The 18,739-nt window shown below is 39.3% G+C and overlaps 1 protein-coding gene across 3 annotated transcripts in view; it reads left to right on the top strand.

Moving 5' to 3' along the window:
- Window positions 1-18,739, top strand: part of FGF14 (fibroblast growth factor 14) — a 622,206-nt gene that overhangs the window by 515,993 nt on the left and 87,474 nt on the right. The window lies entirely within an intron of this gene.

Below are 18,739 nucleotides of genomic sequence, written 5' to 3'. Positions count from 1 at the left end.
TACTGGTATGATGATATATTGACCAGAAGTGTTTTATAATGTTATATGTGCTACTGATCAAAGTGGCAGTATTTAAGCAGTCCCTGAGGTATGGTGGAACTAATCTTATATTCTGTCTCAGAAAAGTAAAGTCTGATAGCCTCTCTGACCTTGCATAGTTTGCTCATGAGCCTTCTTTATGTAGAGGAGGTAGTTTCTGATACCTGACACTTAGGATTGTGATTTGAATAAGGCTATTATATATGCTAGTACCCTATAATTTGTGAAATGCTATGCAAATTTTATCTGTGGCTATTTATATGTTTGCAAAATGAGGCATTGCTCTGTTTAAGTTCACTTCCCTTTGAAATGTGATTTTTCATTTGAATATATCCCATATGGAATCCGTGTACCCCAAATAGTGTATTTATAGTAGGTGTTCCAAGTATGCCCTTGATTGATTTCTCTAAGTTTAGATTGATTAAAATAGGAAAACTAAGAAATATGGAAATCAATAGAATTTGGTGTGAAGTTGTATTCACACTAAATTAGGAATTTCACATTTAATACAATCAGAATTTTTTATTTATAAATTTATAAAATAGGAATTTATAAATGACATGTTATAAAACCAGAATCATATATATTCAGTTCCATTTTCCTTTTCTGTCTCTTTTGGTGAGAACAGTGGGGAAACTCATTTATTCTTTCTTTGTTCATCTTTTGCATATTAAGATACTTAGTTTAGGAAACTATTGAAAGAAAGAATATTGTGAAAGTATCCATGCTTTATTTTTAAAATTTGTTTTTGTTTGTTTGGGGACCAAATCTGAGGTGTTCAGGACTAACTCCCGGCTCTGTACTCAAATCACTCAACAATGCTCGGGGATCATACTGGGTGCCTAGGTCAGCCTCATACAAGGCAGTTACCCTTACTGCTGTATTATTACTCCAGCCTAAGAAATCATCCGTACTTTATAATAGTTTACATTGAAATTTGAATTTCTTGAAAAATATGTGATTAGTTAACTGGAACAGTTCAGGATTAATTTGGTATTTCATATAGTTTTACTGTGTATGCCTGCTGCCCTGTCTTTCTAGCCCTACTCTATATATTTTATTTGGAAGTATATCATAATTAAATAATCTGTTTTAACATTTTTATTAAAAATGATGATACTTATTTTCACAAAGAACACTAGTGGGTGAACATACTATTAAAGACTTTTTTGTCTTTTTTTTTTTTTTTTTTGCTTTTTGGGTCACACCCAGTGATGCTCAGGGGTTACTCCTGGCTTTGCACTCAGGAATTACTCCTGGCGGTGCTTGGGAGACCATATGGGATGCCGGGGATCGAACCTGGGTCGGCCGCGTGTAAGGCGAACGCCCTACCCGCTGTGCTATCACTCCGGCCCCGAGACTTTTTTGAAATATAAAGCTAATCTGTGTTTTGAATCAAATACTTTTTTATAGATCCCAGATGATAGTAATTAATTTTTAAATAAATAGTTTGACAAACTGTGATTATCGTATTGCATGTGAGCTCCAAGGTTTCGCATAAAGAAACGGATAACTGATAGCATAAGGTTCACTGAAGCTTTGTGGATTCTCCGTTTAAATGTCTCCATGTCATAAAACAAATCAGTATTATAATATCTCCAAAAATGCAGCTTGTCAGTATTTTATATGAGATCTAAGAACCGGAGCAACAGTGCATAGGATTGGATTCTTGCCTTGCATGCAGCTGACCCAGGTTTAACCCCCGATACCTCATATGTTCCCCTGAGCACAGCCAGAAATTATACTGAAGCACAAAAAAAACAATGCCAGGGATAATTCCTGAGCCCTACAATGTGTGATCCAAACATTGCCCTCTCCAAATCATGTAAAAAGAAAAACCAAGTTAGTGTAGCAGATATACTCAATTACAATAGAGATAACTAGAGGGGTGGCTATAAAGAAAGAGAATATAGGGGAACATTCTAATTCATCATAAAAATCTTACTATTTGATGATTTGCACTGAGTTAAAATATGAATAACCCTGACTTTGTGTAATTTTAAATAGTCACAGTATTTTCAAAATATAAAATAAAAATATTCCCAAACTGTGTTTTCACATTACTTTATACCTACAGTAACATGGATACAGCCTCTAAGCAGTGAAAATATGAAGTACAGCAGTTACAGGACATAGCTTTATGGCTCTACTAACAGTTGCCTGAAATAACCTGAGAGAGAAAAAGAGCAACCAGTGGCAGCATAACTTGTATCAATCCTTTGTTTTCTCAAATGATCTAGCTAGCAGCACTCATTAAATATGTATTTTATAAATATTTATACACACTTAAAGTTCAAATAACTGTATCAAGAGAAAAGAAGGAAAGGGAGAGAGGGAAAGAAGGGGGAAAAGATGGGAGAGAGAAAAGAGAAAGATAAGCATTCTCTATTTATAGAAATGTAAGCAGTAAGAATTAATTCTAGCATATTATGTCGAGTCAATGCCAATGAAATATAGTTTCCTGTAGATCAACATTCAATTTTTATGTTAAAATTTATGAGGTTATACAGAGAAAGATATTCTTTAATTCATTTCCTAAGTATTATTTGTGTCTTGTATATTTAAGTAAATTTTGTGTATCAGCTACTGTTTTTAGTGCTGAAGATACAGTAATGGAAAAAATTTAGGCACATAACACTGCCCACATGACTCTAAGAGCTACTATTTGTATGTGTGCATAGAGGAAAGAGAAAGAGATCCCAACTCACAAGAAAATTTAACTTGCAGTTGTGAAGTTTATCACCACAGCAGTTGTTTAGTCATAAACCGGAGGTATGCTCTCACTTCTTTTACTCCATTTCTAATCTTTGTCTACTTTTCTTATGGGATTGGACAATTTAAATATATTTCTATGTACCTTTATTTATGTTTATGATACTTAATAATTTTCTTGCATAAGTTAATCTTACTGATTTAATTTATAAACAGCTTGTTGAAATATTAAAAACTAAAACAAGAAAGGCACTCTAACAAACATATCTATAATGAATGTTTCTATTATTAGAAAAACTCTCCATGAATCAATCTCGGAGCTAATTTGAAGCTTTCTTCATTTGAACCAATGAATGAGACCTTGGATGTATATTTAGCATGAGTCATCCAAAATTAAATTCTTCAAAATTAAAAAATATTTTTTTCAAATGTATATATAGCACAGTGGGTAGAGTGTTTGCCTCACATTTGGCGGACCCGGGTTTTATTCCTCCACCCCTCTCGGAGGGTCCAGCAAGCTGCCGAGAATATCTCGCCCGCATGGCAGAGCCTGGCAAGCTATCTGTGGCGAATTTGATATGCCAAAAACAGTAACAGCAAGTCTCACAATGGAGACTTTACTGGTGCCTGCTGGAGCAAATCGGTGAACAACGGGATGACAATGCTACAGTGCTATATATACTATCAGAGTAAAATTTTTATTTTCTCTGTGGAAATAGGAACAATATTTTTTGTCTAATTCAAGTGTATTTTGTAAATACAATTACCTATTACATAAATTGACGTATTTGTTTTGGTTGATTAAGATTAACAAGAAAGATATGACACCAGGACATATTAAGAAATAATTAAGTGCTTATCACATCCATTATCTATGGCTCCTGTGCTGGGGAAATTATGAATTTCCATTCTTATATTTTAATTTGTGGCTCATTACCATTGGCATAGGAGGTTCTGTGTGACAATTGCCTTCTGTAGGAGATCTGCAGTTCTGTTTGCCTTGCTTTGTCTGTTATGGAGAGAAAAAATTATTTTCCACATAGTAGTGGAGATTTGAAAGTACTCTATTCTTTTTCCAGACTTTCTTTGAAGTCTGATGTAAGATGAAGTATACTTAGTATTCTTATTTTAGTGTGACAATAGTAACACTAGTATCTGCCACTTACTACATTTAGGTGGGTATTTGAATAATCCTCTAAAACTTCATTTGATGAATCAATACTGACTTAATGAAAAACTTGAACCCTTTTTTTTCTCCTTTAGACATAAACTAGTGAGCAGTCTCCACTACTTTTCTTTTCGTTTTATTTAGAATATCACATTTTATTTGTGAAAGGAGACATTATCAATGTAGCAACCTTTTACAACATTTTTTTTTCTTTTTGGTCACATCCGTCGATGCTCAGGGGTTACTCCTGGCTCTGTACTCAGGAATTACTCCTGGCAGTGCTTGGGGGACCATATGGGATGCTGGGAATTGAACCCGGGTTGGCCGTGTGCAAGGCAAATGCCCTACCCGCTGTGCTATAGCTCCAGCCCCCCCTTTTACAACATTTATATTATTACAAAGCTTTGGTGCAACTTCTGAAAGTACCTGGAGATCCACACAGCAAAATAATAGCAAGCCATTGCTAAATACAATGAATGATTTTATAAAATCAGAATATATATCAAATAAAGATGCGTTATCCATGGATCAAAATTTTCTCAAAAGACTGTAGCATTTCAGTTCAATATCTACTGTTTTACCTCTATTAGCCTTTGTCATACTCTCACTGGGGGTAATCATTTGATCACCGGAGAAATACATTATTGGTTAGAAAACTAATGTAGCTGTTGGTGTTCTCTTTTGAGTAGCTCTACTATCTACTAGGACTATGATCTTGTTTGAATATAGCATTCTGTTGCATTTCTTGGATTTATGTCAGGATACAAGAAAGTACATTCATCTACCTAGGAGGTTTGCTGTCTTCTGCATTCAACATCAGTTTAGTTAGTTATCCCAAGTCTACAATTAAACATCAAGACACAACAACAGACTTTGCAATTTAGTGGCAATTGGCAAGATGCTGGTTGTAATTAAGTCAGTGAAAATGATAAATAACCTACAGATTTATATTGTATATGCACTAATAGACCTAAAACAAATAGTCTATGCTTTCTTTCCACTTTTGTTAAACATACATACACATATATGCATTTATATGGATATAATATTTAAATGATTACATATTTCATTATATATGTATTGCTTTTACATATAATGCATTTATATATGTTAACATATATCACATATAAATACATGCATTTATATATGACATATAAATCAAATGATATATATATATATAAATCAAATTATGAGAGGGTAGAGAGTCAACCCCACTTACTCCAGGGCTTGTTTCTGGCTTTGTGCTAAAGTATCACTTTGGGGCTACAAGAATAACATGTGGTACTGGGCATAGAATCTGGATAAGCGGTACAGCCCTCCAGCCCAGCTGTCTTGAAAAATGCAAGCATCTTAAGTCCTTGAATAGCTTACATGAAATAGTCTTCTGGTTTTGTCATCATAAATTATCAAGACTTTGAGGCATTTTTAGTTCAGGAGGACAAGGACCCTATTTCCAGTAGAAAATGTTTCTCTTCCCTCACAAGTTCAAAAGAGATGTCTGTCTCCTTAAGGGCATCTGTCACATAAAAGCTTCCTATTCCAAAAATAGAGAGGCTCTTGCCTGCACGCCTGGCTGTCTTCCCTGGGGCCCCTTGGAGAGGATGGGCTCTAGCTTCCCTCCCCACCCCGAGCAGAGCTCCCGGCAGCCGAAGACCACCAGAACCTAGCTACAGCCATGCTGGAGGCCCCTCTCCACACATTCAGACAGGCCTCATGCATGAAGGTACCGGCAGAGGAACCCAGGTGTGTGTAATCCCATCAACGGCCAACATCCAGAGACTTAAAAGCGAGCTCCAAGAAGCCTTATAGCCTACTTCTCCCTCTGGGAGAAACTGGCAAGCTTCTGAGAGTTTCCTGCCCACATGGGACAGCCTTGCAAGCTTCCCATGGTGTATTCATATGCTAAATCCAGTAACAAGCTGGATCCCATTCCCCTGACCCTGAAAGAGCCCCCAGTGCGACATCGTTGGGAGGGCCTAGTCGAGAGAGACTTCTAAGATCTCACAGAAAGCACGAAATGAGAGGTTACTGAGCCCGCCCGAGAAATCGGTGATTGATTAATGGGATTTTGTGATCGTGATTCCAAAAATTACTTTTATACAGAAATGGTTTAGAATCATACATGCATTTGTACTTTAAAAACAAATTAGCTTTTTAACATCCAGTTCATTTGCAAAGGTTCGAGAGGATTCTATCTCCTACTCAGAGTAACTTGCCCCATCCTGAATGATAGCAAGGGTTCAAAAAGTACCCTGACTGGGATTCTGACGTGCAGAGACTGTTGGCTACATCCCTCCTCCCAGACAGAGTTCCCGCTTCTCTGGCCTCTGGTTCCTTTCCAGAATCGTTCATAGATCAGGAATTGTGATGAATCATAGTCACACATAGAATTGACCAGAACTTATGAGAAAACCCCAGAAGAACAGCAATATCTAGAAGTTCTCTCAACTGAATGCACTTTCCATATGGGATCTACCTCCCTAAATAATAGCTATCATTGGACTTTGAAAAGCATAGAGGATAAGGGTGTTGGCACTGCCCACAGTCATAAGTCTGTGTAATCTTCAGTTGGTTCTCTACGATTCTGCATTCCTGGATTCAACCAACCCCAACCAGTATTCAAGGTGGATACAAGGGAGCGATAGCGCAGTGGGTAGGGCATTTGCCTTGCATGCGGCCGACCAGGGTTCGATCTCTCAGCCCCTCTCAGAGAGGCTGGTAAGCTACTGAGAGTATCTCGCCCCTACGGCAGAGCCTGGCAAGCTGCCCATGGTGTATTCAATATGCCACAAACAGTAGCAAGTCTCACAATGGAGACATTACTGGTGCCCGCTCGAGCAAATTGATGAGCATTGGGATGACAGTGACAGTGACAGTGACAAGGGAGCAACTCCATATGTGTGAAACCTGAGATTTTTTAAAAATCTGTGTATAGATGGACCTGTACAGCACCAACTGATGTTACTCAATGATCAACTCCATAATGATGATGGTATTGGCGTTCAAGGAAAATTCCAGTGGGGACACTGTACTTCTATCGATTCAAGTTTTATTTTCTTGTGCTTCAACTACAGCCTTTATTTTTATTTCTGGCCCCACAATGAAATGGTATACACACCAATGATCCTTATAGATTAGATACATGGAAAAGAATGAGTGCTCAGGGAGATCCAGAAGCTTGTTCCCGATGACCCCGGGAGGAAATCATGAAAATGAGGACACGGTTCCCCAGTGCCTTTGCTACAATAAAAGAAATACAGGTTTTGAAGTCATTCAAAGTGGATGCATCTAAATCAGTACTTATTAGTTTAGAGAGCATGAAAACACCACTTCATTCTTTAAAGTTTAAAGTATAAAGTTCCAGAATAATGAAGAGAAAGATGTCACTGGCATATTTGTTAGGAGAGTTATAGGACACTGTGCTAAAATGTTTGCCTCCTTGTAGAAGTCAGCTAGGCGCTAATGGGTTTTTGAAGTCTTTGATTTGGAGTGCTAATGATGGGATCATTTAGCCAAGACATTTCTGAAATTCCTCCCCCACAAAATCCTGGTGTCAGTTTTAGCCTGTGTCATCACTTTTCTTAATGAATCTTGAACTAGTCCCTTTTATGATGCTAGGAGTCGGTTTTGACTCACTCGGACTTGTTCCCAATATCTACAAAACAGTAGCAGACTAGGACACTTGTGAATATGTAGTGACACAGGCTGGATCTGGGGGCTTCTTAGTACCGGGGAAATGCAACACCTTACCTTGAAAACCACCATTCGAACTCTGGTGTGGGTCCCCAGATGTAGCTCAGTGGCAAAAGCACCTCTCTTGCCAGCCTGCTGAAGACTGAGACCTCGAATTTGATCCTCAGCACCACCTCCCTTGTGCTGATTTAGCTCCGATTTGTACCTCCACTGTCCCTCCAGCAGTGCCCTTAGCAAAGCTTAGAATGTGCCTGCAGAGCTGTCCAGGTGTGGAGCCCCAGCCCCGCCAAGCCGGGGAATGAATGCAACTTCCGCCCCCCCTCAGGCTTTAGACACAGGAGTCATTGTTCCCTTGAACAGATCCATGAAGAACAAGGGAGCAGGTCTGTTCAGAACAAAGGCTGGGATATTTACACAGCTGTGACCCTGGGTGACCCACCTTCAGCAAAGCTCCCTCAAGGTCCAGTTAAAGGCAGGGGACTCTCCTAGTCCTTTCTAGCAGGACAGACAGCAGCTGGGGGGCCTGCTTGCAGCCCTCTCTGTTCTAACCAACCTAAACTTATTTTACCCCGGAACTGCAGGACTTTGGTGTTTTTATTGAGGGGATGGTTTTCCACGCCCACCCAGGGGCTGCAATCAAGTGTGTGGGATTTGGGGACTCCCTCCCTCAGCCCCGGGGGAGGATAACCCAAAGTGCTGAGTGTGATGAGCAGCACAAACAAGTACCCAAGCCGCCACTCTGCTGGGGTGAGGCGTCTGGTCAATGCAACAGAGAGGAGGAGAAATAGCCTTTCCCCCACCACACTTCAACCAAAAAAAAATCCTCTTGTTTTCAAGCTTTCTGTTGTGATTTCTAGCCTCTCGCTTACTGAGCTTGGCCTTTCTTGGTAAATTAAACACAGGGGAGCCCCGTGATAGCACCTTAGGAGATTGCCAAGTCCCGATTTCACACCGTCGGCCTGCTCGGACACCTGCCTTCCAGAGGGGCCTCTCCCACCGGGATGAACAGGGGCCCGGCTGGCTGGGAGCTGGTGACCGCCTCTCCCACGACTCCATGTCTGCATGGGAATCTTATTATTCTTTGATCTTACTGTTCTTCCCTGGGAATTACAGGCTCACCTGCCATCACAGCTAGGTCTCAGCCCAAGGGCAAACAGCCAAGGCTTGAAATTGGAAGCCCCTGGGGACACGTTGCAGACCCAGAAGGGCAGAGACCACAAATGAATTTCCCCTGACCTTGACCTAGTTTGCTCTCCGGAGTTTCTGCGGCCCAGTGTGAGGCTGGTAATGAGTTTCTAATGAGAAGACAGGACCAGGATGAGAGCGCATGGGCAGAGCTGCCCTCGATGGCTTCTTTCCTGTCTAAGCCTGCGTGTAAAAATAAATGCGGCAAAAAATTTCTTTCCAACGTGCCCCTCCCCCACAATACTTTTTTTCTAAAGTCAGATATATTTTTATCTCCACAAGGCAAGCCTAATTGGAATAAAATTAAAGCATGAGAGGCCTTGAATTAATCTATGGACCAAATCCATCCATTTGGGATAGCACAGTTGTTAGGTACCTAATCTGAAAATAAGTGTTCGCCATGTGTCTGGGTAGAATTTTGGTTCACTGTGTTTCATATGAAGGATGCAGGGTGCCCTTTAAGTCCTCAGTGGGAAAATGGAATAATAGCCTCTTTTACCAGGTGGATTCCTGGGAGCCGTGCTTTCACACATTCCCTTACTCCTCCCCCAATGAGAAGGTCTCTTTCATTTTTTAAGTCTTTGAAGTAGCTTTTGGAATCATTCAATACTTAACGAGTGTCTAGAGCAGTGTGAATAGTGAGTAGGGATGTATTTTATTTCAGTTGCTCGAAGAATCCAGCGAGTATATTAAGTTTCCCAGGAGCAGCCTTCCTGTCAGTTTGATGAGGACCGTTCCCTGCCGCATGCTTGTCTCAGACTAGAGACACTTGAACAGGGTCGCAATGGACACGTAGTAGGGAGCTCCTCCACGATGACATTCAGAAGTCCCCTCAGAATGGCTTTTATCCTTTACAAAAATTCAGAAATGTACGCATAGAAGATATAAATATCTGTTTTTGTGTGTCTATGTGATGGGTGTTTTATTGAAATAAGTAGATTGATTTGAATGAGTGACAGGTGGGATAGGGGAGCTAAAGGAACATGTTGGGTAATAATTCAGACAAGGTCCTGAGATCTGAATCCTGATATGCCCAGAGCCAGTGCCCAGTTGAGCATACCATGCCTAATGGACACCTAGTTTATTGAGAATCACTCAAATTTGTAACTGATGCTAAAAATTTCCTATAATGATTGAGGTTGATATTAAAATGTTAGTTGATGTCTTCTTAAGTAATAAGAAATTGTTGTTACATTTTATTTGGGGGCCATACCCTGAGGCTCCGGGATTACTTCTGGCTCTGTGCTCAGGGGTCATTGCCAGTGGGACTCAGGAGAACCATACTGAGTGCCAAGGATAGAAATCAGGTCTACTATGTGCTAGGCAAGTGCCTCAAATCCTATACTTTATCATTGTCCCCCAGTAAGAATTTTTTATTGCATAAAATCAATGTATATAAAATTCAAAAGACAGGAAAACTTAGCCTTTGATATTAGAGGTAGAAATTATGTTTTCCTTTTGGGAGTAAATAGATAACTAATTAGGAGGAGCTACAAGTCCACCAAAGTCCTAAAAATGAAACATATCTTGATCTGGGATCTGTGTGTGCACGTGTGAATGTATATGTGTGTGCATGTGTATGGGTATGTGTAGATCCCTATGGCATATATATCTATATGCTGTGTGCATTTCCATGTCTATGTGTGTACTATAACTGTACATATAAAGTGTTTGGACATTTTATATGTATGTAATACTAATATTACAATATCATAACAATGTGTGTAATTGTTATATTATATGTTATCATGTGACATATTATAATATATTATGACATATTATATATTATTGTAATATTATAGAATATATTACAAAATAATGATTACATATATTATCATATAATAATTACATATATTATAATATATGTAATTATAATATGATAATATTTGTAATACTTTAATAGATTGTTGAGTTATATTTTAATAGACTAGAGAAAAAGGAATCTCAGTATGGCCTAAAAATAATTTCGGTAGGTTTTTCTCATAATCACCCTTGCACTGTGATAGATTTCTTTTTCTCAAGTTATATGACAAAATTAAAGGATGTAAGTGTAGTCTATAAGATTTTTGAAGGTACTGAAAAGAGTATTTTTTTCAAATGACAACAACCAAACTGAAAAATGTGCCTGTCAGTGAGGTAGGGGTTCAGGAGGGAAGTGGGTTTAGGTGGAGAGAGGTTGACACTGGTGGCGGCATTTATATTGGCAAATTATGCATCTGAAACTCAACTGTAAATAGTTTTATTGATCACAGTGCTTCAATAAAAAGTAAAGAAGAAATAATCCTCTTTCCCCAAAAAGTATTTTTTAATTAAAATTTAACATTTCATTATAAATAATAACTATTACTTAAAACCGCAAACAGAACATGAAGGCTTAAGCATCCCTTTGAGATTATCACTAATTTGATCCTTTTAATAGAATTCAATTTCTAATTAATAAACTTTATTTTAATTTAATTTCCCTTATTTTTAATTAAAAATGAAGTGTTAAAACTATACCAGGCTGCTGCGTTTATCCTCAGTGCTATACACTGAGCAGTCCTTCGATTTGAACTACTGTATCTGCAGAAAAGTGGTGGTTTATGCTCCTCTAATTTTGTTACAGCCCACATATCTTTGTTTATATAATATGTTTTGTCAAGCACCAGAAACATCCGTTCATTGATATATTGCTGTTGCTGTTTCTCTGACATTTTATATCCTTTGGGGCCAATGAGCAGCTCTCATTGGCACATCCCTTGGTAGCTTTATTTCAATGTAATTAATTCTCATCTTAAATCTTTCACCTGCTGTCAGCCAAGAAATAGCTAGGAAAAAGCTGATTTGCCAAAAGCCTATGGATCTTAGATGACAGAAATGGTGAGTCTGAAGCTGAGCTTCAAACCACTATCTTTTTCTCCAATTATGCAGCCGGTGTGGGCACAGCTGCTGGTCACACACATCGGGGCCCTGGACATCACAGGGAGAGATGAATGCCTAGAAAAATGAGGGCTCAAATCCCCAAGAGAGAAGTTTGCAAAGGCCTGTATTTTTCCCTTCATATAAGACCTGTCATTGATCTAGCACATATCCTCACAAAAATTCTACACATCTATTAACATGATAGTTTTGGGGCTGGATGCGACAGGGGATTAGAGAAGATGTGCTCAGCTGTGGCATCATTTTCTTTTCTCCATTTTCATTTTATTTGGGGTAGGGGAAGCTTCCAGGCAGGAAGATCATGGTTCCAGTCCAGTGCATGCCTGAGCCAAGTGGGCTGGTGGGTTCTATGCTCAGGCTCATACGAGGCAGTGCTTAGACCCAATGGTGTTGGAGCCTTCAGGGCTACATCCAGCAGCACTGGGTGGCTGGAGGAGGGGTACATGGTACTGGAGACCCCAACTCTGGTATAGAATCCCCTGGCCTCTGTGCAATTTCCCTCACCCCTACAATATTGTCTCTTGATGACAGAACTAAAAATTAAACAGACAAGGGCCAGAGAAGTAGTCTAGGGGTAAAGACATAGCCTTACACGTGGCTGACCCCATTCAGTCCTTGGTCTCTCATGTGGTACCCTGAGACCACCAGGGATGACACCAAGCACAGAGCCCTCAGCATGGACATGTGGGTCAAACATGTCCACCCCTATGCTGCCAGAAAAAAAGAAAAAGTACATTAAGCAGACAATTGTGAGGCACTTATTTAAGTGTATTATACTTAGTTTTAAGATCATAATTAAATCTATTATTCTTTTCCTTCCTATTCACAGTGAAAATTTGCTTTTAAGTTATTGAAAGCTAAAACACGATAGGAAATTATTTATTTGCCCTCAAAATACAGATTTTTTTCTTCACTTCTCTTTTCAAGTGTTTGGGTCAAATTTTTATGCAAGGTTTCTCCCTGCTACAGTTGACTATCCTGCTGGACCCCTGAACACAGCGCTGCTATCTCCTGCGTCTTTCCATAGAGTGTCTTTCATTTTATAAGACAGATATCTTGACTATAAATGAATAATCTTGGTTCTTTATGTTTTCTTGTTGTTTGTTTTTGGGAGACACCTGGTGGTGTTTGTTTGTTTTTGCCTTTTTTTTGCCTACCCTGTGGTACTGAGCACTTCCTCCTGGATCCAGACTCAAGAATTATTCCTGGCAGTGCTCAGGGGAGCATATGGAATACCAGGGATTGAATCCCGGTTGGCCACAGGAACTTGAAGCGTCCTATGCCCTGTGCTTTCTATCCAGCCCTGGTGTTTTATCTTTTTTCTTGCACCCTTTACTATTTTTTGTTGCCCTTCTCTTAACAATTTAAATTCTCAGCAATTAGTCTAACACCTCAATTTATTTAAGAGCTCTGTGAAATTCTGAGTTGAGTTCTTACCCTCTGAGTTTTGGTTTCCTCTGCACTTAACATGTGATACATAGCCTCTTCTGTAAAGGTTTATGTGGCAAGGAATAAATGAGCACAAAGCATTTGTCACATAGGAAGTGTTTAATGAATGGCTATCAATTTTTAAAAATTGATAACTTCTTAAGTCGACTGTGGAGTAAATTTCGAAGGAGGAAGCTGAAGAGATTCCACAGAATCTCTTTCAACAGAAGTTATTTGTAGCCTGGGGTGGCAATGGGCCGTGCCAGGATAAGCCTGAGGATGGTAGAGGTAAGTAGACTAGAAATTATATTAAAAACAAATTAGGGTTAGTGCAACCGGGAGGGCACTTGCCTTGCATGCAGCTGACCTGAATTTGATCCTCAACATTGTATATGGTCCCCCAAGTGCTTCCAGTAGTGATCCCTAAGCACAGAGCCAACAAATCAGGTTGACTTAGCTCCACATAGGGACCCCGACAGTACAAAGGTTCACAATGGTCTTATTCCTCAGAGTAATACTTTGTTTATTTTAAGTTGCATTACTCTCTGAAAGCTCATTAACTGTTATGGAAAATTAGAAACAATTTATTTAAATATACTATTGGTGAACTGCAATTATACCTAGGATGCTCATTAATAAGCATAAATAAAACTCTCTAAACTATCCATTCTTAACAAGGGGCCGTCGGTCCCCTTTCTATGGGTCCCAGAAGAGTCCAAAGGGGCTTCTCAGGTTTAAAAAGAAAACTAAATAAAGGGCCACACTGTGAGTCTAGGGACCCACTGCTAAGATATGTAGGTGAGGGCACAGGAAGGAAACAAGTTTGGAAAGGACCACAGTTAGAATAAAGCTTGCGAAGTCCTGCTCTGGGTCACCCAAATTCTTGAGCGTAGTGCTGCCCAAGAGAAGCCGAGAGATGTCAAATTAATATTCCAGCTGGGGCCAGTACTCCCCGTTGTTTTCGGTCTTGCTTGAGTTGACAGTAACTCACATATGTCTTTTTCAATGGCCTTTCACAGCATTCTAAGCAAGCTGGGAGGCAAACAGAAAAGAGGCAGGAGGAGATCAGGCCAGACACTCAGCCCGGCAGAGGGAGGAGCAGTCTTGGAAGACATTCAGGCTCACCTCCTTTGCAAGAGTCAAAGCTGACAGAGAAATGAATAGTTCGACCCAGAATGATGTCTTTATTAGAATTGCTGTGTTTGGGTTTGGCCCAGTAATACTGTCATTCTAGGAAGTTTGTTTGGTTATTGAACCACATTAGGCTGCTTTATGGCCTTAAGTCTGACTCTGTGCTCAGGGATTACTTCTGGCAGTGTTCTGAAGATCATATGCAGTGCTGAGAATGGGACAGAAGTGAATCACATGCAAAACTTCTGTACTATATCTCTCCTGCCCTACAGAATTTCTTAAGAAAATCCCAAAACAAGCAAGAGCCAAATATTTCACTCCTGAGAGTCTAATACAAAGTTTTCTTAGTGGATACGTGCTTCATTGAGTATTTGAAGATTTTATGTGTCAACAAATATTGTTCTTCAGAGGCGAGGTGCTGAAAATGAACATGTCGTGGTTCATGTCTTAGCCCTCTCAACTTTCTCCCTGGGATGAATGGATGAGGGAGGGAGTGAAGAAAGATTAGGATGGCTTTCGGTTTGCTTAGATTGCCCACATTCTATACATTGGCACATGATAGCTAGTATTATTATAACCTCCAACTTCTCTTTCATCTATGGTTTTGATCCCCAAGAGCCTAGTGGCCGATCGCTTTCTTTAAGAGCAAAGACGATAGATGCATTGCAGACAATTCTGTTGGCTAGGCACATTTTTAATTATTTATCTGTTTTATATGAACTCCCTATTCATGAACCAGCTGGATCCTGATGGCTTTCAGGACGCTTATTAAGTTTATAGGAAGCAAGTCAGTATAACTTAATAGAGTGACCTTACCAAGGACTTCAGAGGTTCAATTTAACCTCTTATTTCTCTAATACCTTGCTAGTAAAATGAAAAAAAATAATGAATTGAAATAAAACAAAAATATTCTATTTAAATGCTTCTTCAAAGAAGATGGTGCCAAACCAAGTAATGACATTAGTCATGATGACATTGTGCTTTTAATATTTAATGGACAGAAAGAAAGAGCATAGCTGAACTCCACCTTGTTCTTCTGAATAATAAGTCTCATTTTATGTTAGAAAAATCCCTACTAAATAAACAGTGTCTATATATTAGAGGAAACTGAGTACTCCGGTTTTTTTTTAATGTAGGAGTACTGTTATTTATTCAGCCACTGATTGAGCTGATTGGACTGGGCAATAACTCCACATTACTTTAAAAAAAGAAAAATTAAATTGAATATCCATGAGATAGACCATTACAAAGCTGTTTATAATTGGGTATTAGTCATACAATGATCCAGCACCCATCCCTCCACCAGTGTACATTTCTCACCACCAATGTCCCCTATTTCCTTTCCTCCATCTTCCACCACTCAACCAACACCCCCAGCCTCCCTGTATGGGAGGCATTTTCCTTCTTGTGCTCTCTCTCCTTTTCCTTTTGTGCATTATGGTTTACAACACAGGTGCTAAGAGGTCATGGTAATTGTTCAGGGAATTCAGTATTTTTATTAGAATGGTAAGGCTGGAGTAGCTTTTCAATTGGGTGGCCGCTTTAGGGTGTGATTATGACTGCTGAGGCTTCCAGAAGTACAGAAAGGTGGGGAAGGTAGCCTATCCTGACCCTGAGGAAGCCTGGAGAATTCAGTCACAAAACCCACATACCTGAATTTTTAGCAGATTATATTTTGGTGAGGTTTTTCCTGAGACGGTGGAGTCAGACTGGGGGTATGGCAGTAACTTTGGATTGTGGAAGCAAGTGGCTGCCAGGGGCTCTGCTTGGGCAGACCCCAGGCCAACCCATTCCCTTCCAATTTACCCTGGTCTGTTCAACCATGTGTGGGTCCAAGATTAACCGCAGCTTTTGATCTCTTCCCACATTTATTTATGGGTCTCTGAAATAAGGCCAATAAATGAGCTTGTATAGCTGAGCCAGAGGTGGTTTGTGGGAAAAGCTCCCATGTACCTAACTTTTGGCCATTTAATTTCTTGGTAAACTTGGCCCCAAGTTGTTGGAGTCTGGCCAAAGGCATAATGACAATTTGGGGTTAATAGGTAGCCTAAAGTCTCCATCAGGATGCTGATGCACTCGTCCCACAGGTACAGGTTGACCTACCTTTGTAGTGGTACCATACCTTTGTATTAAATTTAATTTAGTATTTTTTTCCTGATATAGCTTTCATTATGTAGTTAATCGATAAAATTCATATCCAGTTTTTAAGAGTGAGGGTCAGACAAGTGGAGGGGAATGAAAGAGTGTGTTTAATAAATGAATTCAGTAGAGTCTAAATGTTGCCATGACTCCAGTTGATCATTGAGTTTCCAGGCTGCCTACAACAGTGAAAATCATCACCATTTCTCAGCCCCTATACTGTTCAGAGGATATTCACTGAATTTTTCAAAGCAATTATGAATCTTAGGTTGGTCCTCTTAGAAAATTCTTTAAGAGCAATTAAAGTGTAATGTGGCCTTAAGCTTTGGAAATCAATAAGAAGGATTTTACATAGCTTTACGAACCTTCCTATTCAATAAAAGTATGTTGTGTCTAACAAAAGTAATAATTTGGTATTGCAATGGAGAAACTTTCCCCAATTTTTTTAGTTGTCTTTGTGTTATAAAAATAATGACATAAATATATTTCCTGCCTGTGGGTGATATTTTGATAATAGGAAATAGGTATTTAGTCATTCAAATGACCAAAATACATTGCTCCTACATATTTGGTTTTCACTCTTACTCTTACTTACTAAACTAAGTTTTTAATTTTTCTTATTATGAGAGTGTTAAAAGTATCTTTGGTTGGAGAGATAGGGGTGGTGGTGGGGTTTGGGGGGGGACACTGGGACTGTGGTAGAGGGAAGCAGCCAGTCTGATGAAGAGTGTGGTGCTATAAATGTATTATGTATGAAACCATACCACACAGTCTCACAAACCAAGTTGCTTAAAATAAAATTAAAAAATATATATTTTACTATGCTTAATGTGGTTTTTTTTAGTTTTTCTCTTGTTTCATTTAACTTTTATTTTTTTGTTTTTTTAAAATTTATTCCTTTATTGAATCACCATGTGGAAAGTTACAAAGCTTTCATGTTTAAGTCTCAGTTATATAATGCTCGAACACTCATCCCTTCACCAGTGCACATATTCCACCACCAAGAATTACAGTATACCTCACCCCACTCCCCTACTTCCCCAGCCCCCCACCCCACCTAACTGATAAATTTCACTTTACTTTGATTACATTCAATATTTCAACAAAAAACTCACTATTATTGTTTGAAGTTTCTCCCCCCTAAAGTCAGAATTGCTGAGAAGGAAGCATTTGATAATTTGTTTTCCTTTGCTGAGAATGAAGAGATATGAGGTAGAGCAGCCACACTAGTGGTTTTTTTTTTTTTTAAAAACACAAGACATGGGAACTAGTTGAAGAGCAGGGGATGAGACTGATCCCTGATTTGCTAGGAGCAAATTGCAGCTGTGGGAGGAGCTCACTTGTCACTAGCCAATGATTTCATCAGCCATGCCTGTGTAATGACGGCTCAATTTGAAACTCAAAATGAAGAGTTTCCAGAAGCCTCCAGCTTAGTAAACTCATGGAGAACGTGGTCTGAGAACAGGTCATGCAAACTATGTGCCCTTTCCTTATCGCTAGCCTGATACGGTTCTTAATCTAGCCATTCCCAAATGATATCTTTCCCAGATAACTGCAGATTCCAGGAGGAAATGGGTTTCCTAAGTTTCTTGAGCCTCTTTGAAGAATAAATTGTGCCTGAGGGTGTCCTGGTAAATAAACTCTCATTCACTGACAGTTGGTTAGAAACATGGGAAAGAACTGGGATTTAGGGCAGACTCTAACAGTAGAGGACAATCTTGGGAAACTGAGTCCCTGATTGTGTACTGTGGTACCTCTCTGGTAAATAGTATCATAAGCTGCCATCCCATTGCTCATCAATTTGTTCGAGCGGGCACCAGTAACGTCTCTCATTGAGAAACTTATTGTTACTGTTTTTGGCATATCCAATATGCACGGGTAGCTTGCCAGGCTCTGCCCCACAGGCTCGATACTTTCGGTAGCTTGCTGGGCTCTCTGAGAGGGGTGGAGGAATCGAACATAGTGGAGTTAAACTGGTAGTTATCTCACTGGTGTCTGAGAAGTGCATTTGGTAGGGGAAGCGATATACAGTTTAGTATAGACTGGTCTCAGGAACGCTTCACAGTGTGAATGCATTCCATTTTTATTTTGTAGTGAAAAAATACATACTGGAGTTCATATATTTTAGACTAGAGTTCTCTCATCAAACACCTATACAATGGAAAGACACTTATGCATGAGGGCATAAGGTGAATGGCATACAAAAATAGTACATTTTAAGTCAAATATGCAGTCATGCTGAGATAAGTTGATTTTTTATTCTATTAAAGTACTGTTTAAATTCAGTGTTTTTTTAAACCTCTATAATTGTTAGTATTTTTATAC

This window comes from Sorex araneus, chromosome 1, assembly GCF_027595985.1.
Source record: "Sorex araneus isolate mSorAra2 chromosome 1, mSorAra2.pri, whole genome shotgun sequence".
Lineage (NCBI taxonomy): Eukaryota > Metazoa > Chordata > Mammalia > Eulipotyphla > Soricidae > Sorex > Sorex araneus.
This window is presented reverse-complemented; position numbering and strand designations above follow the sequence as displayed.